The sequence below is a fragment of the Leuresthes tenuis genome, unplaced genomic scaffold (assembly GCF_036924035.1).
Source record: "Leuresthes tenuis unplaced genomic scaffold, fLeuTen1.0.hap1 SCAF_2, whole genome shotgun sequence".
Lineage (NCBI taxonomy): Eukaryota > Metazoa > Chordata > Actinopteri > Atheriniformes > Atherinopsidae > Leuresthes > Leuresthes tenuis.
In genome coordinates this window covers 39139552-39164881 of record NW_027325356.1, presented here as the reverse complement: position 1 = coordinate 39164881, position 25330 = coordinate 39139552, and the positions used below count along the sequence as shown (strand labels likewise).

General features: G+C 39.5%; 1 protein-coding gene across 1 annotated transcript in view; it reads left to right on the top strand.

Moving 5' to 3' along the window:
• Positions 1-16208: 16208 nt before the first annotated feature.
• dok4 (docking protein 4) overlaps positions 16209-25330 on the top strand; it is a 172570-nt gene continuing 163448 nt past the window's right edge. The window contains exon 1 of the mRNA XM_072381049.1: positions 16209-16527. The gene's annotated coding sequence lies outside the window, so the exon portion shown is untranslated. The remainder of the gene's footprint in view (positions 16528-25330) is intronic.

Sequence of the window (25330 nt, the reverse complement as noted above, 5' to 3'; positions counted from 1 at the left end):
ACAGTCTTTGATAAATTAATCTCCTGTGATAAAACAATGTACGCCTGTAAATCCTTCAATTTATTGGAGATTTTTAATCTCTTCCCCCTGGACCCAGCTCCATGCACATTCCATGAGATAAACCTCAGCGTGGACATGCTCAGACTAACGCAGTGAGTGCTGGATGCTTGCTAAAAGCATCCCGTGCGTGTGTTTGCATATATGCTTCCATGAACATGCCATTGTTGGTGTTTCAGTTGTCAATATGAGCTTGTTACAATATGTACTTGCGCTGTCGATGCTGTGTGGAACTTGATTATGTGCTCTGCTCAAAACTCTATGTGCGCCGTGCTTGTTAACATTACTTATTAAGGTGGAAACGCAGCGGGTTGGGGAATAAAGACAGAATAGAAAAACAGTGCAAAAGAGTGGAAGTGTGAGATAGAAAAAACAAAAATGAAAACAAAAAAACATACCCAAATAAACAAATATGAACTGCATACATCCTATGCTGGTGAGACTGGCAGTGAGCTATATATTTTGCCTTGATAGATAACTGTGAATTGGATAGATTATTTCATCTTACTTATGTCATCTACAGTGAAATGATTCATACAAGTTAACGAATACAGATCACCTGGAGTTTAGAAGAGCCAAGGAGTGGTTTCCTGGTCGCGGTACAGCTGCCCGTTGATGAATAACTTCCCCGCGATGACAGCTCGGGAGCCTCCTTCCATGAACTTTCTCCGGATGGGGAACAGAACTCTGCGTCTTTCCAGGATTTCTTTGGGAAACTGGTCGTTGACGCTGAAGTCCGTTCCTCTCAGCTCCCTGCCGCGGCCTCTCACCCGGACCTTCTGTTGGTAGTGCTCGAACTTGGCCACAATCGGTCTCGGTCGGCGGGCATCAGGTCTCTTCCCTCCCAGGCGGTGGACTCGGTGAAAAGTAATGTTTTTCACTACATCTACTGGAAGTTTAAGTTGATTTCACTGCGAGTTCAGGATCCTCGTCTGCCTGCTCCGGGATTCCAGAAAATACCACATTGTCCCTCATACTACGAGCCTGGAGATCAATAATTGATTCTTTTATCCTCTTGTTCTCATCAGAGATCCGGCTCATTCCTTCGGTGAGTGATTTCACCGATCCTCTGAGGGCTGCGTTTTTTGCAGCCAGCGTCTGCACCTGTTGCTAGTTGAACTCCAACGACTCCCGTAATGCCTGGAACTCTCTGTGTAGAATTTCTAACAGAGACATACGGGCGTCGAAGCTGGATAATTTGTTATCGTTCGATGTTAAAATGTCCGTCGAATCATTACAGCTGGAGACGTCGCTCCGGGTGACTCTTTTGGTTAGTTTTCCCATGACGATCCTGTCAAAACACTCGTCGATGAAATCCGTGAGGCTCTCCAGGCTTTCTTCACTGTACTCCAGTGTTTTGTTTTTGTTTCACCCGATAATATATTTATTTAAACAGTAGTTATTGGCGTAATTATAATCTTACTATATTGTTTGCTCTATTTGAGGCGCGCCTTGTTTGAATCTGCCGATAGTCTCACACAATCTCGCGACACTACAGCATCACACTACCCACTACAGCATCACATGACCTGAGGTTTTCAAAAGTGTGGACGATCCAACAGGGCAGGACCTTGACCTACCTTCCCTCTACTTATTGAGATACGTCTAGACTTACAAGGTTTGATTTTCATACCAGCCCACTTTAGATTTTTATTAAGTCTCTCAAGTATTCTCTTCATAAATGACACTGTTGTAGTCACTAACATCATATAATCAATGTAGGCCCTAATTGATGTGAGGCGCATGCCATCCTGATGTCTCTCTCCACCTGCAACCCGCTCTAATGATTATCTCCATCGCCATTGTAAATGCGAATGGAGAAATCGTACACCCTGACATAATGCCTATTTCTAGCCTCTGCCAACCTGTTTTGAAACCTGCTGTACTTAGGCACAGTCTAATATCCTGGAAATATTCTCTTTCTAAGTTAACTACTGCAGGCACTCTAAAAAAGTCAAAGGCTTTGCAAATAAGGCTATGTGACACTGAACCAAATGCATTTGCTAGATCCAGAAATATAGCATGAAAGTCTTTTTCTCAATCTTGGCTGTCTGAATCTGATGCCAAATCATGCTAGTGTGCTCTAAACACCCTGGGAAACCTGGTATTCCTGCCTTATGCACAGTAGTATCTATTAGGCTATTCCTTTCTAAATAACTAGCTAATCTCTGTGCAGCTACACTAAAGAAAATCTACTACCGTGTTCTACTGATTTCTAAATGTGTTATAGAGTTTTGTTGTAAGCTGGAAGCCACAAAAATTGTCTGTGTGAGTTGGTTGTTCCTGACAGTACAGCATTCTGGTAAATGGAGGTCAAGGCTATGCTGCTGTTGTGAAAATCTCAAAACCTCATGTTTTGGTCGCAGTGTTCATAAAGTTGATCTACATCCTTTTATCAATATCATCTAAACTATCTCAAAACTCCATGCCCATTTTATATGAGAGTTCTGTTGTGTAATGTTACTGCAACAAACACATCTGCACAGAAAACTATGCTCTTTTTGGTTTCTTTCCTCCTAGTATAGGCATCCTTGTTATCATGCTTCAACTATAATCCAAAGTCGCAGTTTTTATAATCATTCATCAACATTATGTGAGATATAACACAGAAGAGTAAATAGGCATTTTCATCTTGTGTTTTACATGGATCACTCACATTGATTAGACTTTTTTAGTGCTGTCTAGGGTCAGGTCAGGTATGTGAGCATGAGCAGATCTATGTGGACATACAGTTCGATAGGGGGGTGCCTTAGAACAGAGGAGGGATGAAGAGCTTCAGGACATAGGCTTTGAGTACAAAGTTCTGCCAGTTTTTTTCAGGTTTTCAATAGCTTTGTCCACTGCAGTTTTAGAGTCTTCTTGGAAGTGTGTGAAGCGTGTAAAAGGGGTGTGTGGGCAGCAGGATAATGGGTCAATGGAGTGTCCAAAGCTCAGAACAGAAATCCAAAATCCAGCCTTGTAATTACAATGAACTGAGCAGCAGAGCAGCTTTAATGTAAGCTGCCATGTATGAGATTTATCTCCTACTATTTTTAAGTGATGACAGTCTTTACTATCTTTTCCTCGTTTTCAGGTCACATTTGAAAAAAATGGTGAACACCTGCTCTCTGGTGTGAGGGCTACAGTAGCTTCACTTTGTGATAGTGGATCAGTAATTAAATTCAAAGCACCCCAGATGATCATTTCCAGACACAGCTTCTGCAGTATAATATATATTTGTACAGCAAGCTAATGCCGCACCACCACTCATTGTCATCAAAGAGAAGTAAATTTGGAGTTAAGCTAATGTGTGTGCAAAGCTGCCATAAAGACAAACAGTGAGGAATTTCAAAATATAAGTATTTAATGTGGTCTTTTATTTAAACCGTCACCAGTATCATCTACTGTATCAATGAGTGCAATTGGATGTGTTTTATATGTATATATATATATATATATATAAAACCAGTTTGCTGACTCCATCACAATGAAGGTGAAGGTTTTTAAGAAGGTTTATATCTTCTGTGTTTAAAAATTGGTTCAACTTGAATTTGTCTGCTAAATCTGCAAGTGTATCTTGTCCTGCCTCCACCTCTGGCACCCTCTTTACTTTCATTACCTCCTACCCAAACCAGGGTTTGTATCCCATTTTGTTTTTTTAATTTTTTTTTTAGCACAAATTTCTTGTGTTTACCTCAATTTTAAAACTTATAAACTACTTTTATGACACTTTTGCTAAAGGGCGTAAGTTGGCATAGGGACCATAGGGACAAGTCACAACCAAAGTCTGGGAAAGACAGAGTTGTCCCTACCAATATTTTTGATAATATTCTAATATAACATTTATTTTTACATAATGCATTAAATATAATATTTTTCACAAACTCATTTGTAGTATTAAGCATTTGTAGATAACTATTTTTCCGACATGCCGTCTCTTTGCAACGTTCAGTGTAACCTGCATGGCAATAAGATTATATATGTTGCCATTTGATTGGTTGAAGGTCAGCCCCTCGTCACTGCTCCCGACAAAGAGACGCGCTGTGTGTGAGTTGGTGTAAAATGCTGGTTTGACGGTAAAATATCAGATTGGCTGTTGCAGACAGGCTTGACGCCATAAAAGCATGAAAGTAAATCCTCACATTAATGTTTAGTTTGGTCTCAACATTTTTGCCCTTGTTTCTACTTTGTAAATAGAAAATGTCACAGAAAAAGAAATGAGACATCAAAAATTATTTCACCACCCAGAGAGCAAGTAGTAGCTAACTACCCACACAATGCTAGCCTTCTAGGCTAAAAACACTCATTCTACAATGGAAAAGTGTTATTAAGGTGTTATGGTGTGAATGTAATGTAGGCCAGGAGACTAATTTTATTTTGCATTTTTTTTTATCAGGAGATGTTTTTTTCCTCTTTTTTTTTGCATTCTAAAAGTTACAAAGTTGGTTCAATAAAGTCTAAATCTTGGCGATTTCTGTAATATTCAAAAGTTTTTCGAATAAGTTTGAAAAGTGTAAAGCATATAGTGTCATCATATAAGGTGTACATTTCATTCATTGATGCGTTATTTTTAAATACATTCAGGAAAATCAGCGATCCAGTACAGATGTAGTCCAGGTTGTGGAAGTAGCAGCTGGACCATCAGGGCTTTAATTGATCAACTGGTCCATTTGGAGGGTGGCTGAGCTCAGCCTTAGAGATAGAGTGGACCACCAGTGCTGTGAATGGAAAAAGTTAATCTGAAGCTGTTTCTAAAAACATTTTATTCCTCTTGATTTTTCATTGTTCCCTCTGCAGAAGTGACAATATTATACTATTTTCACTGAATAATTTCCTTTGTATCTGCATCGAGTTGGACATTTTACTATTGGGACAATCCTACCCAATACACATGGCATCTGTGCTTGAGGAGTATGAAAAAGAATTATGTACATTCAAGTCTAGATGATTGTCTATGCATTTTTTAAATTATTATTATTGTAATCATTAGCTATAATAATGTTAATTTATTAGTTAGGAAAATACAAGATACATAGGAAAAAAGGAAAAGTTGCTGTGGATTGGGGTTTTTGTTTTTGTTTTCATGTAGGTTAGGGCTGTGGTAATGAGTTGTGGCTATTGAGTTGTTTTCCTCTTTTCCTGTCTGTCCTGCAGGGCAGGCAATGGCTCAGGGGCGCGGCTTACCTATTTTTCCTGAGGAGCAAGGAGCACAGCACAGCACACCTGGGTTCGATCCAGCAATCACCACTCCACTCCAGAAAAGTCTGGTTCACCTCCACACCACTGCCAGATGATTCTGTTACCAAGCCTTGCCTGGATCCTCGCTGACAGTCATTGTCCAGCCTCCAGCCACCGCCGCCTGCACCGCTGCCTGAAATGGCCTTTTGAGTTGTTTGGTTTTCAATAAACCGTTTTTGGACTACCACCTGGTGGGTATTCCAGAAAGCGGGTTATGTGAAAACTCAGAGAAAGTTAACCCTGAGATAAGGGAAACTCTGAGTTATCCGTTCCAGAAAGAGAGGTACCTGAAACTCTGAGTCAATCACCATGGTAACAGACTCTGTGAACATAACCTGCTTGCTGGCAAGTTTACTATAAGAAACCCAGAGTTTCTACCTGTCTCCTCCCACATGAAGAAAGCTGGTAGACATGGATTGCCCATTCCTACCAAATCCGATTGACATCGAAGCCGATTAGAAATGCTTTACGTTGTGAGAGAATCTTCTGACCCAGTTTAGATGTATTATCATTTCTCATTTATCTGTTTGAAAGCTACAGCTTTTCCTCAAACAGTATAATTTATCTTGATAACATTCTCCGGCCATATATCACCAACCTCACACACCGCGTACGTGCACTCACATCAGAGCAAATTTTATGCATCTCACTGTTTTTTTGGAAAATGGTAGTTTTCTTTATAACATCAGGGATGCAGAGCACTTTGGAAAGGCAACAGTTTGTAGAACTGTGAGGAAAGTGACCCTCACACTGAAACGCGTGTTACCAGTAATGGTGGTGTTCCCCGGACACAAACCTGTTAGGAGGAATTCCACAAGATTGCAGGTGACTGCTGTAGAAATTATATATTCTATTATTTCAAATAATGACATACATTCTGCTGCGACCTCAGAGCGGGGTCAGTAGCTTAATTAGCTGTCATTTTGCAGGGCTTCCAAATGTGATAGGATGCATAGATGGGACACATATTCCTATTACTGCGCCTGCACTAGACGAAGGGGATGTGAATAGAAAATCCTTTCACAGCATCAATGTTCAGGTTTGTGACTTACTGTCTTAAAAAATATGTACATGAAAATGTATACATTACAATACAACTAACTCATGTCATTATCTGCACTATGAAGATCATATGTGATGCAGCTTACATCATCACAAATGTAGAAGCCAAGTGCCATGCCAGCCCTCTCTGTTGACCCCTTACTCTGACCCTGAGCCGGGTCACCCAAAATTACTTTTGATTCAAAATAAAGTACAGACAAATTCACATGTGATTTGATTCTTCTTTATTCCCTAAAAGTACAAAAGCAACAGTCAGGATTTGTAATATAGTTCCAAACATTAACATATTCACCTGTTTCACCATGACAATGCACCCACTTCAACTGGCGTTCCAGTCATAGAATTTCAAGGTAGTTTTTTTTTAATCTGCAAATTCCGGTACGCTATTTCTTTCTCTGTTTTTTAAAAAATTGTTTTCATCAGGTGCACCATTGTACAACTCCTTTACCGGTAACAGGGAAACATATGGACGACATTTAATTCCTATATTTCTACATACATTTAACATAGTGACCGAAAATCTCAGTGTCAAACTGTGCTGTGGATGTTGATGGACCCTCCTTCTGGTGATGCCCGTCCATGCTCTATTGAAGAACAAGAATGTGGTTGTTAGCCATTATCTATGCTCATCACTTCAGTGTACATGTCAAACCCCAAATTCCACTCAAGAATGTAAAGGAATGTCAATGGGTAGAGCACTGCCAGTAGCTATACATAATATTAAGATACACTTAAGCAGCCCCCTCTGGATCTCTCCCTGTGGCAGCAGACAGCGTTTCCTCATATTCATCATCATTATCATCTTCCTCCTGTGATGCAGGAAAAGATACTGTTTCAGAATACTTTTAACTACCATCTGAGGCAAGATCAGAGTATGGAATACTTACAGCTGCAGGGTTTACAATTATTTCAGTCGGAGGCTGAACTAGGCAGATGACACCATCCATAACTGCTGGGTGGGTGGATATATATTTATATTTATATATATTACTTTTATTTTTTAAAAAGACATAAGTGTATACTTGTATCTGATGTAGGCACTTGTGTTCTGGGGGATGACAGGCTCCGATGAGCTTCAGCCACCGGGCAATTGTTGTTTTGGCTGAGGGCCAGTTCCTCAGCCTCTGTCAGAGGTGGTAATGTAACGTCAATGGAATAGTACATTCACACTTACACGTTGACATGGGCAGCGATTCTTTCCCATGCCGTCTCTCTCTCTTATATAGCACTTTTCGCAGAGGAAAAAAACTCACAAAGTGCTTCACATAGCACCGTCAAGGTATCAAGTTAAAATCATGAAACAGGTCCACACACAAATAGAATAAAAATACAAAGACAAAACCAACAGACAGAAACAGTCAAAATAACACTACGACACCTTAAAAGCCAGCCTGAACAGGTATGTTTTAAGATGTTTTTTAAAAATGTCCACGGTAGCTAAGTCTCTCAGGTCCTGAGGAAGACTATTCCAAAGCCTGGGTGCGACAGACTGGAAGGCTCTGTCTCCTCTGGTTATGCACCTGGTTCGAGGCACAACCAGAAGACCTATTGTTGTCATGCACGCGCTTAACTCAGGGTGAACATACTCAGAGTTGATTGAACTAACGCAGATCAGCTGTTCTGGAGCCGGATACTCAGGGTTTCCCATCTCAGAGTTCAAGGATAGATTCAGAGTTTGTTGAACCTCCTTTCTGGAATACCTCCTGCTCTTTTGGTCCACCCTGTACACGAACCTTCACAAAAGTAATCTTAACACCTGATGCTGACAGTCTCTTAACTTGTAACTTCAGTAGCAAACACTACTGCGGCATTATAGTTGGTCACATGCCAGATACTAGCATTTGGAACCAGGGCCGGACGCAGGACCCAAAAAATACTGAGGTCATGAGCCAGAACTTTTAGTCGGGTTCAGGGACATGCTCCCCTGGAATTTTTTTTAGTTCCGTTATTTAAATCTGGCCATTTTCAGAGTCTTAAAGGAACAAAAACAACATAATGACTTTTAGGTTCTTTTGTTTTGTTTGTTATCAGAGAACATCAGCCACATCCTAAATGATTTGCAAATGAGTTACAATGTAAAACTGGAGAATGAATTTCATCAAGTCATGGATTAGGAATAAAAAGGAATGAACTGTCCTGGTACAGAGGGATAATATACACAAATGCTTCATATTTCTTTCAGTATTTAAAATAAATACCCAAGCCCTATTACACTATTATGTTGATGATAGTGCCTACTCTGTTCACTCTTGTTAAGGAAAACCAGCTTTTGAACACATTTCTATTATAATCTTACACAATAATTCAATTATCATGCATTATACATCTGACTTTTAAAACATATACAGGTCTGGCATAGTCTCTTCCTTTTATTGTACCTGCTCTCCCTCTATCACTGCTCCTCTTCTTGCTGCTTGACCCAAATATGAGCTTGGTTTGGCTCAGCTTTTTCCTCCCTATCCTGTTTTCCCTTTAGTAAATAATATAAAAAACTGGACTATCTGTCAGAAAAATTCTCTCAAAATTAGGCTCAGAGTTGCTGTATACGATTAACACAAAACATTTATTTCTTGCAAGAAAGAGACAAGTCTGCACAACCTGTCAGGAAGCTGGCTCAGAGTTGTCTGACTAACAAAATGGTACTATTGCTATTTATATTGTTTATGTTTACTGGCCACACAATGTTATGGGAAAGGGACATTCAATGTTATGGGAAAAGGCATTACTAGCCATTTAATGTTATGGGAAGACGAGTTCAGACAGTCAAAAGAATTTTGCTTGCTACATAGTATTATGAGAGCCAAAAGACAGGAGGAGGCCTCCCCCCATCACAGAAACTCTTATTCATGCAGCTTTTCTCATAGTATGACTATATAATTTTTCTAACACTATCTCACTCATCTGCACCTTAATGCTAACATCAATAATATTGTTAATATTGTAAAAGTTTACACTTATATTTTAATACCCTACACTCAACACTTTTTTACTGAACCATTTTTCTTATTTTGTGTGGAATTATTGTGCCAAGGTTTTTTTTTATTCGACATATTTATATTTAAATTCTTATCCTTAATTCTTGGTAGCAGATAAAAAAAATTCACTGCACATTGTACTATGTATGATTATGTATGTGACAATTAAAACTCTTGAATCTTGAATCTATAAACACAGTCAAATACTAAACTAATAGAAATTAAAACAATACGCCATTTCAACATCATGTTTTCAGATGTGTCAGAAATCTTAAAAAACCTTGAGGGCGGTGCAGAGCTTTTGAAATTTGAGGTAAAAATGAGGCATTCTGAGGCTTTTTGAAGGACCATTCTGGTGAAGTAAGGGCAAGTTATCACAGAAAATGATTTATTGTTATTATTATTTTATTTAAATAATAATGTTATTTTGAAAATTAACCAGGTAAAAAAAAAAAGGTAAAATGGACTTCTATAGTGCTTTTCTAGTCTAACTGACCACTCAAAGCGCTTCACTACATGCCGCATTAACCCCACTCACACACACTCATACAGCACGTCTTAAGATACACATAATTACGTGCTTTCTAATCATTCACACACATTCATACCCCCAATGACACACTGGGGGAAAGTGGGGCAAAGTGGGGTTCAGTGTCTTGCCCAAGGACGCCTCGACATGTATCCTGGGGAAGCCAGAGTCGAACCACTGACCTTCTGATTGGTGGGCGACTGCTCTTCCTCCTGAGCTACAGCCGCCCCATCAGGTGTTTTATTTTGTTTCTGCGCATGACTTCCTGTCCCGCACGATCTGCTCTGTGCAGTGTTGCTGCGTTGTGCTCCGGCATAGAAATATATAACATGTTCAGCATCCAACATTTCTATCACATCTATCACATAAACTGCTCTTCATCTACATCTTTAGCTTGATGTGCTCCTCTTCCAGTGACTGGTGTGACTGACAGACTCACTAACGGTAGCGGTGACATCAGAGTCCGACTTGTGTGGTAGTTACCATAAACAGTGCACGTTGTTGATGACGCGCAGCACGTATGCCCAAATTGAGCCACTGTTTTATTAAACAGTCGCGCTACTCTCGGATCTTCAAATATAAAATCACCACAATTTAAGCAAAAAAAAAAAAAGAAAAAGAAATACCGAGGACACGACCTCGGTGTCCTCTATGGTAGTTACGGCCTTGTTTGGAACACTTAAATTGACTTGTCTGGAATAAGAAATTCATATCTGAGAGACACTCCCACAATTCCACAAGGAGTAATGCTTGGATCGTAGATTGCATGAATTCATCTGTTGACTGCAATACATGTAGCTATGAAAATAAGCAGTCTGAAAAATCAAGTCAATCCTTAGGACTTCTATGTTATTCTGCAAATGTGTTGTCTGCCTGCTTTACCTAACTAGCAATTTGTAAATAATTGAATCTTGAAAATGTGCTGTGCAGTGCAGAGCCGGTGTGAACACTTTTAGCATCAAGAAGCACCATGCCACCAGCACACACTCATTTTTCACTTGTACCCTTACCCCATTGGCTGGCTAATTGATTGGCCATCAGTGTGCTTGATGGCGTTGGTGATCATATCCCACATGTCCAAGGTAATGCATTGATGTAACACCTTCAATCAGCATTCCTCAGAGAACAGAGCGAACAGGAAGCAGCAACTTAATTAATTATTCTGATAGAAACTAGTACAGCTCCCCAGAGTCTCATAGTTGACCCCTTTTAAACCATATATTCTTGAAAATTAATAATTTTTACACATGATTGATGTGTGCACCTCTTTGACCTTCTCATGTAGGCTAATGAGACATAATATATGGCTGGTTCCCTATGGTTAAGTGACCTGAATTGTATTCTGTCCTCACCATCATACTATATACACGTTATTTCAGCAACCATGTCACATGTATTATTTTTTTAGGCTGTCATCCTAAATTCACTTTGCCACTATTGGCATAGCTTTAATTATTTATTCATTTTAAATTAAAGTGAAAAGGCTGGGTTTACCCCTAGAGGGCTCAAGGATCTAAGACTGTGTTTATGTTTATGTTTATGTATTTAGCAGACGCTTTTATCCAAAGCGACTTACAAATGAAGATTTAACAAGCTATATAAAAGCTAACAATAAACTACATAGAAGAAACCCACTAGTCTGACTATGTCAGAGGTGACAGAGTAGAGATAGGGTGTAGGCATAGAAAGAAGTGCAGAAAGATAAAGTGCAGAGATAGAGGGGGTAGGTAAGTGCTAGGATAGGAGATGCTCTCTGAAGAGCTGGGTTTTCAAGAGCTTCTTGAAGATAGACAGGGACGCCCCTGTTCTGGTAGCGCTCGGTAGGTCATTCCACCATCGTGGGACGACACATGAAAAGAGTTTGGATTGTCTTAGGCGTGGTGTAGGCACTGCTAGATGACAATCCTGGGACGAACGGAGGGACCGAGTTGTGACATAAGCCTTTGCAAGAGCATTCAAGTAGATGGGAGCCGTTCCATTAAGCACTTTGTAGGCTAACATCAGTGACTTGAATTTGATGCGGGCGGCTAAGGGTAGCCAGTGGAGTTCAATGAACAGAGGGGTGACGTGTGTTCTTTTAGGCTGATTGAAGACCAGACGCGCTGCCGCATTCTGGATCATCTGCAGAGGTTTCACAGCACAGGCTGGGAGACCAGTTAGGAGAGTGTTGCAGTAGTCAAGGCGGGAGATGACCATGGCCTGCACCAGGAGCTCGGTGGCATGTTGGGTCAGGTATGGTCTGATCTTTCTTATGTTTAGTAATGCAAAGCGGCATTAACGAGCAACCGAGGTAACTTGATCGTTGAAGGTTAGTTGGTCATCAATCATGACACCCAAGTTTCTAGCAACCTTTGATGGAGCAAGAGATAGGGATTCGGTTTGGATGCAGATGCTGTGTTGTATGGTTGGTTTGGCTGGAAAGACAAGCAGTTCAGTTTTTGGGAGGTTAAGTTGGAGATGATGGGCTTTCATCCATGCTGATATGTCAGAGAGACAGTCTGAGATTCGTGCTGAGACCGTGTGGTCATCAGGTGGGAATGACAGATAGAGCTGGGTATCATCAGCATAACATTGGTATGAAAAGCCATGTGATCGGATGATCTGTCCCAGTGAGTTGGTGTATATGGCAAAGAGAAGAGGTCCCAGTACTGAGCCTTGGGGGACCCCTGTGGCAAGGTGGTGCGCTGCAGAAGTGTGACCAAGCCAGGATACTTTGAAGGACCGACCAGTGAGGTACGATTCAAACCAGGAGCATGTGCCCATGCTTGAGAGCATGGACAAAAGGATACTGTGGTTGACAGTGTCAAATGCAGCCGATAAGTCGAGCAGGATAAGTACAGAGGACTTAGCTGTCGCTCTGGCTTCTTTTAAGGCTTCTGTCACAGCTAACAGAACCGTCTCGGTGGAGTGTCCACTTTTAAACCCTGATTGGTTTGGGTCAAGGAGGTTGTTATGAGAGAGGTAATCGTTGACCTGCTTAAAGACCGCCCTTTCAATGATTTTAGACAGTATTTCTAACATTTAATTATAACTTTTACCTATCTGGTCCTGTTGTCTACATAGGTATTGTTTTGTATGTGTAGCGAACTCAAGTGTGGAATTTAATACAAACTTAAGACTTTTACAGACCTTTTTTAGTGGGGATGGTCAGTGTGTAAAGACCAAATGTGGGATTTCTACCAAGGAAGACAAATTTACAACAACCTTTGCCCTATGAATGGCATGGTTTTATCCAAACGTTTGACCCACATACACAGAAGCTCTGAAAAGAACTGACAATTCAAAGGTTTATTGACCAGATAATGAAATATGGATGTGAATCCGTAAGAGGAAACCAGGAACTGGGGAGCGGAAGCTTCACTTTAGAGAGAGAGGAATGTGAATGATGGCTGGAATGAAAAGAACTGACTGGGATAGGAATGGTCCTTACTGTGCAGGTGACTGGATCACGTCCAGAGGAGAGAGAGGAATCCAGGGGGATTATCCAGTATGGGTGTGCCAGGAGGAAGCCATTTGTTGTCTGGGAACCAGTACAGAAGGGAAGTGTTGGAGGGTGGACAGGTCGCACAGGGAAAGTTGATCATCAGGAGGACGAATGCTGCCAGCCGTGGATAAGAAAATTCAAAGGTTTAATTCTCTCAAGAGAATACTCAGAAGAGGCTGCACGTTGAAGGTTATTTCTTAATATCTTGGGAAGATGGAGAGAACACAAGAGGATTAGTGAGTTGTCGCACAGAAATTTCTTGAATCACAAGGAACTCAGGGGGCTTAGGTTTTACCACAAAGTTCAATACTCAAGGACTGACAGCCAACTCCTGATATACTGCTGGTGATCACTGATTCTTCCCAGGTGTATAGATCCACTCTCCAGGTACTGGTCCCATGACGCCCTCAGGTGGACCTGGGAAAAAAGACACTACCCACACTGAATCTCCCCAGGTCCCTGACAATGAAAGCATTTTGGGGAAGTTTCTCAGCCCCTCTTTCCACAGACCTGCGCCATAAACTTTAGATGGATGCATTAACGACTTAGTGCTAACTAAGCTGAACAAACAAAGAACCCTTTTTAGGTGACACTTCCGACCTTATCTGGACAAAGTAAACCAAGGGTGACAGCTACCCTGACTGACCCAAACCAGACAGACGCCTCATGAAAAAATCACCTTACTCAGATTCAATTTTAGTTGTATCTTGAAACTGTATTAAATGTGCTTTATATCTTTGTACAAGTTCTTTCACGTTCTCAGTGAAATCACGAGCTGCATTTTAAGACCTTTTTCACGATCGTACTTGGAAGAATAACTAATAAATCTTTATTTTGGAAAAGCACTAACCTGCCTATGGAGCCACATTGCCCCTTAGTGGTCCGTAGTATTGAATAGTTAAACCCAAAATTAACTGGACATTTATATGAAGTAATGCAACTGTTAACCGATGTTTCCTGCTGTTTCTTATTGTATTCCATGTTTAACACAGGAAAATAATATATTGTTTGGTTCGTTATTCATATGTCTTAACTTTACAGATATCCATCTGAATTCTGAAACTCATAATCAGTACCTATGTTATGTTATGCTGTTAAATGATATTTTTATATCATAAATCTATGTTATATATTTAACTTTCATATCTTAACAAGTTGTGGTGTTTTCAGAATCCACTAGACGAATGTCTATGAAACAGAAGATCAAGTTTCTTTGTGTCATCCAAAATCTCTTAACGCTAGAATTAGATCATCTTACTAAACACGCCCAGGTAGACGTCACAACAGTTTCAGTCATACGATTGACTGAAAGTGTAGCATAAGCCTACATCAGGCCCTGCCTCCACGAGTCAAACTCCTGAAACCGTGATGCAAAGTCAGAGAAAAAATTATGGAACGAAAACAAGGGAAGAGTCGAGGGCAAAGATGAGCAAGAGAGAGCAGAAAGAGAACAGAAAACGAGAAAGAAGACAGAGAGAAATTAAGTAACCAGAAAGATGGTAGGAGAGGAAGATGAGAAGGAAGAAACATATATATATATATGGTGGACATATATATATATAATTAACTAGTTGTGTTGTATGTTTTCTTTAAGTATTTGTCTGTCCAGCCAAACAAGACTGTAATATTAATTTTAACATACCAGAATTGTAAGATTCTGTCTTTTCCTTCGATTGAAGGTGGTGCCCAAAACACGAGGTTATATAAGGCTTATTTAGATAGTGAGAATTTTCTTATAAAACCTTATATCTTATCACATCACGCTACATATGTGAGCTATCCAACAAACTGCATCTAAAACCACCTCCACTCGATCCATTTTCTATACCTGCTTAATCCAATTTAGGGTCAAGGGGCGACTGGAGCCTATCCCAGTCTATCCCAGCTGTCATTTGGTGAGAGGCAGGGTATACCCTGGACAAGTTGCCAGTCCATCACAGGGCCACACAGAGACAATTTAACATACATGTTTTTTGGACGGTGGGAGGAACCTGGAGAGAACCCATGCATACACGGGGAGAAAATGCAAACGCCACACAAGGGACCCAACTGGGAATTGAACCTTCATCAAGTGTGCTCCTTACATTGTGCCTGACTATTCATTAAACTATCTGTCCCAGTTAGTCTGAAGTTGTGTTTTTGGATAACTGGAACATGAGTCAACATGAAGACATATTCCTACAGAAGAAAAAAACACAAATCACAAAATAAGCCAAATGATTTATCATGCCCACAATATGAAGATTAAACAGTGATTAAAGTTTGGTTCTTCACCAAGACAAGCTTACACTAGATGTCACAGTGAATTGTGTTCAGTCTAGTGAAATGTCAAAATGAAAATTGAAGGCAAAGCTCCACCATTGGTGCCTCTCAGCAGAAAATAATTTCATTCAAACAGATGATGCAACAAAGCTTAAAACATTTAAGTGTAATTGAAACATTACACTTAAGCAAAGTTGAATTTTCAGTAGAGGCACTCCTACCCTTAATGGAAATACAATCTCACCACGCTTGATTGTCAATGATCTGATCAACGGTTAAGTTAATGTTACTACATGGAATATGTTGAAATGACAGAACACAACATAATGAGGTTAAATAAGTGCTACGTTTGTTTTAAATGTATGAAAATAAGTGATTCAAGGCACAAACTGGCTAATTCTAGGTCCACAACCATGTTTTTCATCTCTTATTTGATTACTTCTCTTGAGCTGAGTTCTCTGTGGTTACAAACAGGAAGGATACTACTTGCGGTGGGTCAAACAACAAGACAATGCCGTGCTGTTGATGGATTTTCTTGCGTCAAGGCTGTCTCTTTGTGATATTACGGTAAGAGGCGGGTCCAGTTGAAGCGTGGCTGGCCGGCTGGGCGTGTTTAGCCATGTTGTCCTTACTGGCTTCTACACTGTCCGGCGCGGCACGGCCCAAAACGCCACCGGGTGGAGCATAACAGACAAACGGGAAGGCAGAAGGCTGGCGAGCGCAACACTGGGGATGAACAATGCGTGTGTGAACACACCGTTTGAATTGAGCTTCTGTGGCATCTCCTGTAGGTGCTGGGAGTTAGAAGCAGTGACGTTACTGCAGCAAGAAGGTCAGGACCGGAGGACTGAGTCAGTGGTGGCAAAGGCAGCGAGACCCCGCCCGACAAAAACAGCATCCCCGCTGAGCTGGAGCTCACAGACTGTGACAACTGTCATCAGGTAAAATGGAGGTCTGAGAATGTCTGAGGTAATGAGGCTGTGCTGAACGTTATTGTTGTTGTCCTACTGAGTCTGAGATGTTTCGTTTCACCACGAACAAGTGCACCTTCATTCAATGTTTTCAATTGTTAATTGAATCAGTAGAAGGGTATCTTACACTATCGCTATTAGCCTATATTTAGGTATATTTAACCAGCGTTAAGTTCATTATTAGCATGTGCCATACCATAAAACTGTCTTTCCTTAAATTAGGCAGGTCGCTGAGATATCAAGTTGCTTACAAATCTTTTTCACCATAAAAACTATATTCAGATTTTTTTTTAGGAATTATTGTCTCAAACTGGTTCATTTTAATAAGCTGATTACATGTAATCGTTTGTATTAAATAGTTAATAAAGTACATGACTTGGAAAACATTTAGGTCCCTCCTGTTTTAAAAAACAACAAAAAAAAAATCACAAATCGCTTGCAACAACTCCTCAGCTTCTACATCTTCTGTTGTAGTTTGACACTGAAAGCCTCCATAATCCATCCATCCATTTTCTATACCGTTAATCCGCCGGTGGGGGCATTTAGATTCACCAATTAACCGAATATGTATGTTTTTGGCATGCATGTTTTTGGCAGGCAGGAATTGAACCTGGAACCCTCTCGCTGTGAGGTGACGGTGCTAACCACCACACCACCATGCAGCGCCTCCATAATTCCTACAATTATTACTGGTTCTCCTTTTTTGTTGGTTTGATATGACTGTAATTCAGGATGAGCTTACTTTACTGTGTTGTTGTGTAATAGGATACTGCTGCCGCTGAACAGACAAAGTTCTCCCTGTGGACTTCTCACTGGCTGATAACCCTGTTTCAGAACTCTTAATGAACTGCTTCTCTCTGTTATCTCAGCAGCTATAAAGTGATGCTTCTAATAAGTGAATTTGAAAGGGGGGAGAGGGGCCTTATGGGAGGGTGTAGATTGTGGACATTGTTAAGATTGCACAGAGAGACCACTGGAAAATAGTTACTGAAAGCAAATGATTAAGTGTGAATTAAGTGTGTGTATTTGTACTATTTGGTCTGTAATGAAGTATAACTACAATTCTTGTTGACTGCCTTAGCGATGCCTAATGAGCATAAAAATGCATGTACACATGCACAGAATATCTCTTCAGAAGACCGGGTTAGATTGACTTCTAACAATTTCCTGGTGACCTAACCTCATCCTAAAACTAATATTAAATATAACTTCAACACAATCTCATTTCAGCCAAGTTCGCAGATGGTAATTATTCCCATTATGTATTATTTTCTATAACTTTTGAGCAGGAGGGGGGGTCCCCACAACTAAACAGACTCATGTCAACAACATGGGAACAAATGTTACACACAGACACAAACATTTCTACATCTGGACAAACCAACTCTGCTAATGGATTAGTTGTTCTAATTGTCCTGCGTGCAATTTATTACAATAAGCAGTGCACACACACACAAACACACACAAATGCACACTAAGGACTGACATTATTGTACTATTGAGACAGCTCTACTACACACACAAGAGTCACCAGTGCATCTTCAAGAATGTTTGCATGCATGCTCTTACATTATGCGCTCCCTTCGTCTGCCTTTGTGTGTATATGCATGATGTGTACGTATGCATATGCTCCTGAATATTCAGATGTCAGTATATGTCAGTGTTGATCATGGAGGTTCATGAATGCTGTGTTTATATATGACTATAAGCAGCTCAGTTTCTTTTGAAAGAGAGGGGATACTGCAAGATGATGGGGGGTAGGGAATGAGGAGGAGACCTTGGGAAGAGAGCAGGGGATGGAGGGAAAACGAGGAAGTGATAGTGGTAGTGTGAAGAAGGTGTAGGTTGAAAAGGGGAGAAGAGGGAGGAAGGAGACCTCTCTCCAGTATTTTTCCTGCTGTAATTTGCTTTGACAGTTGCTCTGTTGGCTCTGACTCTGAACAAACCTCAGTGCTGTAAAGAGAGAGACACTAAGTATTCCTGCCGTCTTTCTAACATGGCTTAATTGATGATGCTACAATAACTATTGTTATTTGTCACACTAGACTTTCTGTTGTATTTTCTTCTCTTATAAATGATCCACTGTATGTAAATTGTTTCCACTAGGATAGTTAGGACAGCTGTGGCTTTTTAAGTTTAGTTTATATTTCTAAAATGTGAGCTTTGAATTTAATTTGAATCGGATGATTTTAGTTGTTTTTTTGCTGCAATGGCCCTTTGTACAAGCAGGAAGCTAAATGTTTTAAGGTATACTGAGTTTGTTAATTACCGTGGAAACTACATTATTTACTTACTTAATTACAAATTAATTTAAGGATTGCTCTATAGTGTGCTCTATGGTGTAAGGCACTTTTGCCTTACAGCAATAAGGTTCCCCTTTCTAATCTCAGCTGGGCCCTTTCTGTGAGGAGTTCATGCCAGGACAAGTGCATGTCCTCCCCGTGTATGTGTGCATTCTCTTCGGGTATTCCTGCTTCCTCCTACCATCCAAAAACATGCATGTTAGGTTAATTAAAGACTTGCTGTGAGGACAGATGACCTGTCCTGGGTGTTCCCTGCCCTTCGCCTGATAGTAGCTGGGGTAGGCTCCAGCCCCACAGTACGCACAACTGATAGCTCAGGAGGAAGAGCAGTCGCTCACCAAGGTTGGTGGTTCGACTCCAGCTTTCTTGGGCCACATGTTGAAACGTCCTTGCGCAGGACACTGAACCCCACATTGCCTACCGATGCAGCCACTGGTGTATGAATGTGTGTGAATGGGTAGAAAGTAGGTAGTTATGCACAGACTAAGATGTGCTGTAAGTGTGTGTGAATGGGTGAATGTGGCATGTAGTGTTGGAAGCTCTTTGAGTGGTCAGCTAGACCATAAAAGCACTATACAAGTACAGTCCATTTACCATTAAAGCAGGTATAGATACAGATAGATGTAAATTGAATAATTTTGGACATTTTTGAACTTTTAGTAGAGTAGAATGCTGTATATGCAGAAATCACTGGACACACTACTAGTCTGTCAAGTTGCAGTTTGCATATATGTTTGCAATTTTACTATTACCGGGAGTTATTCCTTATTCAAGACAGGAGTCTAAGAATAGAGGATAAAGCCACTTAAGTGGTACAGCACAAAGCTGTAGCCATGACAGCAGTCAATGATTTGAATATGAATGTTAAATGTGGAAATAAGCTACATGTTAAAAACACAGATGTTTTTCACACAGCTTCAACTCAACAGCACAGAATATCTTTACAATCCCCATAGTTGCAATTAGAAATGAAGCAAATTATGGTAATGAATAATAACCAGTGTTTTTGCAGAACATTGTGTATATGTTTAAGATGTATATATATATGTTAAGATTTCATTATCGTATATTTGTGCAGAATGTTGTCATGATTAGCGCATGAGTTCTTGAGTTTTGACCAAAAACATTTTTAAGAGGTCACAATCACGTACAGACCTCACATCACATCGGTGCAGTATTCTTAGATATATTAAATAAATGTAATTCATTTTATTTGTTTTTTGTTTTTTTTTTAGCATGAAATTTTAATTATTTTGGTACCAAAGACCATCTGGTGTTTTATTTATTGTGGTAATTGATACTGACCATCCTAATTCCTCACCTATCTGTGATGATACATTACAAGTCTGTGTCAGTCCTGCCCTGCAGATGATTATTCCTGTCTGTTACAAGGTACAGACTGTGATTATAAGGCTTTAAACAGAGCTCTGGTTTATGATGATTACCTTTGTTACAGCCCGGCTCAAGGACTGTAACCAAGAACGGGAGAGGAGACGAGGTTGCTACAAAAGTAATACATTTATTAATAAAAAGAAGACAAAAGATCAGTATCAGTAGTCAGTAATGTAGGCGTGTATGGATGCGTCTGTGTGTGCGTGCGAAACGAAAACGACACTAAAGAGCAAAACCGCGGTGCGGCATCTCCCTCAGGCGGCGGGCATGAAAAAAAGGGCCTCTCCAGAGTCAGCCAGCATCAGAATAAATACGCTCCACCGGGCCCAGGTGTAGCACATTCATTTACGATGGTCCCGCCTCCGCTGAACCTGGAAGACACACAGACCAGCCGGAAACACCCTGACATAGAGGGCGGGGCCGTCACACCTTACAGATATTAGTACACATACACTCATTATCCTGTGTAGACTTTTCATAAAACATTTGGTGAGTGATAATTCCTGTGTCCCCTTCATCTTGTATTGAACAATTCTATTTTAATAACTTTGCTTTGAGTTAGGCTAAGAAATATATATAAAGCATGAATATTATACATGCCTACATGCCTCTTTTGGCAGCAAAGGAATATAGGGATGATTGGGGTCAAATAAGGAAGAGAGATGATTGAGGGGGAAGTATCAGACAAATGAATGATGACATACTGTGATAGGGGACTGAGGTTAGAATGCCAAGTCACACTCTGTAGGTGTCATAACTCTGTTTTCACAGAATTATGTGTTCATCAGTCACCCTCCTAGCTGCTCTTCTAGCCTGTCTATGTTCCTGACATAAGAATTTTCTCATAGAAATTGAATGCTGAAAAATCATTTGTTACCTGTGTGATTAAACAAAGCTTCATTATCTTAGCTGATTTGTGATGAAAATTTGTTTCTGTTGAAACAATGAATCAGTTTGCAGTGACTAATGTAAAAGTAGTCATTCATAGTAATGAACTCCTATATACTGTAATACCACCATTTCTGCAGTTTTTTCTCAGTTTATCCTAATTCAGCCTATAACTGCACTGCTTTTGACTTCGACTTCTGAACTTTTCAGAAGATATTTTTCCACATATGATATTTATTTGATACCAATATGTTGGGAACTAATGACATCTATGGTTAGAAAGCTCAATCCACAAAGACCTCTCCCACAACCAACAGGTCCTGTAGGATTGCGTAACCAGTGTTGCACCCTCTCCCACATCTGAAACTCCACTGGAAAGGCCACTGAATGATGGAACTTGGTCACAGAACCAAGTTGGCTTTGAATTGAATTTATTTTAGCTGGTGGCTCATTCATTTAATTCCGTTTACTAGCCATATAACTATGGGTATCTAGTTGGATTAGTAGGTTATACTTGCTTATATCACCCAAACTCTAGGCCCTCAGAGACGGCATAATATTTTTAAAGAATTTGTTTTCAAACAATTTGTTCAGTTGTAATATCTTGTGAATTCATAATTTCAAAAACAACAATTGTTCCAGAAAAAATAAACCCTTTCAACTGGTTATTTTAGTTTTTGTGTTTTACAGAAGACAATGGACCCTCTGTAGAATAACTGAGGGTAACATAATAGCAATGCAGTGAAGGGCCTATTTGAAAAGGTAGGTAAACTGACCAATTGCATCTTTTCCAGAAATAAAATTGATTCAAAAATTAAATTAAAAAATATTTTATTCATCCCAAAGGAAAATTATGCTGTTGCTGTCATTATTTTTCTTAGCAGGCATTATAAACCTTCATTATGTATTGTTATTGCTGGCAGGAATTACCTACTTTATCTCTCCATCTTAATACATTGTAGTTGAAGAAGACTCATATTGATCACACTATTGTTTAAAAAAAATGTTATCTAGAGGATGGTCAGTGTTGTTCTTTATGTCATGTAACTTGTGTAGCATTTCCATTTAAGTTTGTTTACGTAACTGGTTCTGGTGCTGCTGCCCTAACCAGTGGCTGCAAACCAGATTACACTCTCCACCACAAACTGCATAGGCAACATTTTTTTGCAGACATTGAAGGAATTAAGCTTCCTTAATAAGCACAGTATGTCATATCTCTTCTCAAAGACAGCCTCACTTACTGCACTTCCAGTCCAGTTAAACCCTAAGGGAATCTGTATTCCACAACCACCTCCACCTCTTCACTTAGGATGGAGATAGTGTTTGGCTTACTCCTCATCCTTCTAAAATCATCTCTTTTGTAATAAAGTATTTGTAATCAAGGTGATGGTTCCCACACCATGAAGGGATTGAACGACTTCCTTGTACTCAGCCTCTTGTCCATCACTGATACACTCAACAACTGCAGAGTATTTCTGAAGATGACAGAACTCTGGAGTTGTAGTAGAAGTCTGAGATATACAGTGTAAAGAGAAAAGGTGAGAGTACAGTCCCCTGTGTAAATGGGTTAGTTGTGATATCACAAAATGTATGAATTGTTCCACCTGCTGTGGAACCCCTAAGAACAAGCCACCTGAATGCTTGTCAGTGTAACTTTTAACTGGAGAACAGCTCAGATGAGCAAGACTAGCCGGCAACCCTTTTGCTCACAATAGCAGCAGATAGTAATGAGGACATGGTCCCCAATTAAAAAGCTGTGCAGTTCTAAAGATTATCTTTAAATTCAAAGTTGGAGTTAATCACCAAAAGAAGAACTATATAAGCTAGGGATGCACCGATCCGATATTTGGATCGGATATCGGTACCAGTATCGAAGAAAATTCGAGATCGGTTACAATGGGCCGATCCATATCGACATTTTTATTTTTTTTTATTTTAAAATTTCCCCCTTGTCCTGTCCAGCATTGGCATTCATTCAAGGGCCTTCTGCCCCCTCAAGTGGTGAAAAAATTAAGCTGGAGATTTTTTTTCTTATTCTTTTTAGTTTTTACCAAGCTAGAGAAGCTATTGTTTTGTTCAGATGCTTTTGTAACGGATGCTTAATTCCCATTTGCACTAAACTATATAAAGAGCTGATTGCTATTTATTTTGAAAGTCTAATAAAAAACAATAGCTTCACTAGCTTGTGAAGCTATTGTTTTTTCTCAATTTCAGGTCCTTTATTATTTAATATTTTGTTTTACATTGGATTTTGAATCCCGAATTGCACTGACTGAACCAGTTACACTTTTTTTTTATGGTTAAGATTGTTTGCACAATTATTAAATAAATAAGTAATTCAGTATATTTGTTTTTTCAAAAAAATAGAAAAGAAATGTTTAAGTCAAGTCTGATGTTGCCTTGCACAAAAGAGTGATCCCAGTCTTTTCCACACAATGAAACTTACCGTTTGTTACCATAATTCCATGCTGTTTTTCCGTATCGTTATCGGATCGGTATCCGCAAAACTAATCATTAAAAAAATCTAATTGTATCAGGAGGCAAAAGAATCTGGATCGGATTTGTGGATCGGAAAACATCCCTAATACAAGCTAAATTTAGTTCAGAAAATCAAGGTTTTTGTGAACCACTTTAATTTCACTTTCGCATGAAATGCTGATCTGAAGTGTAAAAGCTTTACTACTGGGTTTAGTCATTTGGAGATATGGATTTACAGTTCAAGAAGTTTAGTCCAAGTCAGCTTATTGACATCAGTTTTCAAGGGATGTCATCATCAGACATTAAGTGATTCAAAATTTAGTGCGCCACCGTGCTTTTATTCTGATTGCTGGATCCACTGTTTTTTAGATTGAGTTCAGGTTGTTTTGCTTTAAATCCCATGCCAGGAGATCCTGATATCCTATCTAATTTATTTCCTGAAAACTGTCATTTTAAGTTTTTTTTTTGCATGAAAAAAACTGAAATATGGCTGAAATATTGCAAGAGGTCTAGCTCTCCAACTTCTTTCCCATTCAATGGATTTGGATCTGTGAATATACCAGTGAGCTCCACCCATATCTCCACCTCTGAGCACTTCCACAAAATCTCCTCTAACTCTGCAAAACTTGGTCTACTATGGTCAAATAGCAATGAACTTATTTTCAATTGAGTTTTATTTATATAGTGCCAAATCATAAAAAAATGCCATCTCAAGGCACTTTAAAGATATAGAACAATTTAAGCCAAGTTAGTCCAATTTATATAAAACTTCTCTTAAAACTCTTCCGTCATACTCAAAAAAGTTCCTTCTGGTGTGCAAATATTTCAAGCTAGACCTCAAACCTATGTTTTGGCACTCAAATACAATGCTGTATGCACAAATGTAACTCTATCCAGTTTAAACCCACTCAGGACTCTGCTTTGCTCTCACAAATGGTTTCTTCTCTTGGATTTTCTCTGTTTGCTTGAAATAAAAATCCCAATCAGATAAAATGCTGACATCACAGCCTTCCTGTGGAAGCATTTGTTTTGGTGGCAGACAGACATTTCTTTCGGATCACTGGTGAAAACATGATAGAGACAAATGTAAGTACCACATAACATTTTTCTTTCTACTTTAATGATAATGACTTCATGGACAGGATTATTAGGACCTTTAGTCGTTACATTTACCCTATTACACATAACCAAGCCCCACTGTAAAGCTAGCATCATTAACTTTGGACAGCTATTAATAAGACAATTGAACATACAGAGCTTCATGTATTTTTTGGTCTCATAGATAGAGTAGGAAATGAGAGCAATCAACTAATGACTAGCTGACAGAGAGGATTTGAGTAGATTCACGTTTGGTTTTGCCCTGTCAGGTTTAAATAATAATAATGTAAGATTTAGTTAGCTTTATTTTCGGGAATGTCTAATCTATGATACTTTATGTCTTAATGTTTAAAATATATTGGAATGTATTAATGTTCTCTGACAGAGCATATTGATATTACCGATTTAATCACATCTGGTAGTCCTCATTAGATTGGATGTTATATTAGCTGTCACAGTGATAGCGGATGAGCCACATCATTATTAGTTACAGTGAGAATTATTGTTTATTACTGCAGCTTCATATTTTTAAATTGTATTTTGGTCTGGTGTAACTGTGAAGTACTTTCACACAGAAAGTATGTATGACCACAAAAAAACTCCACCTTGTATAC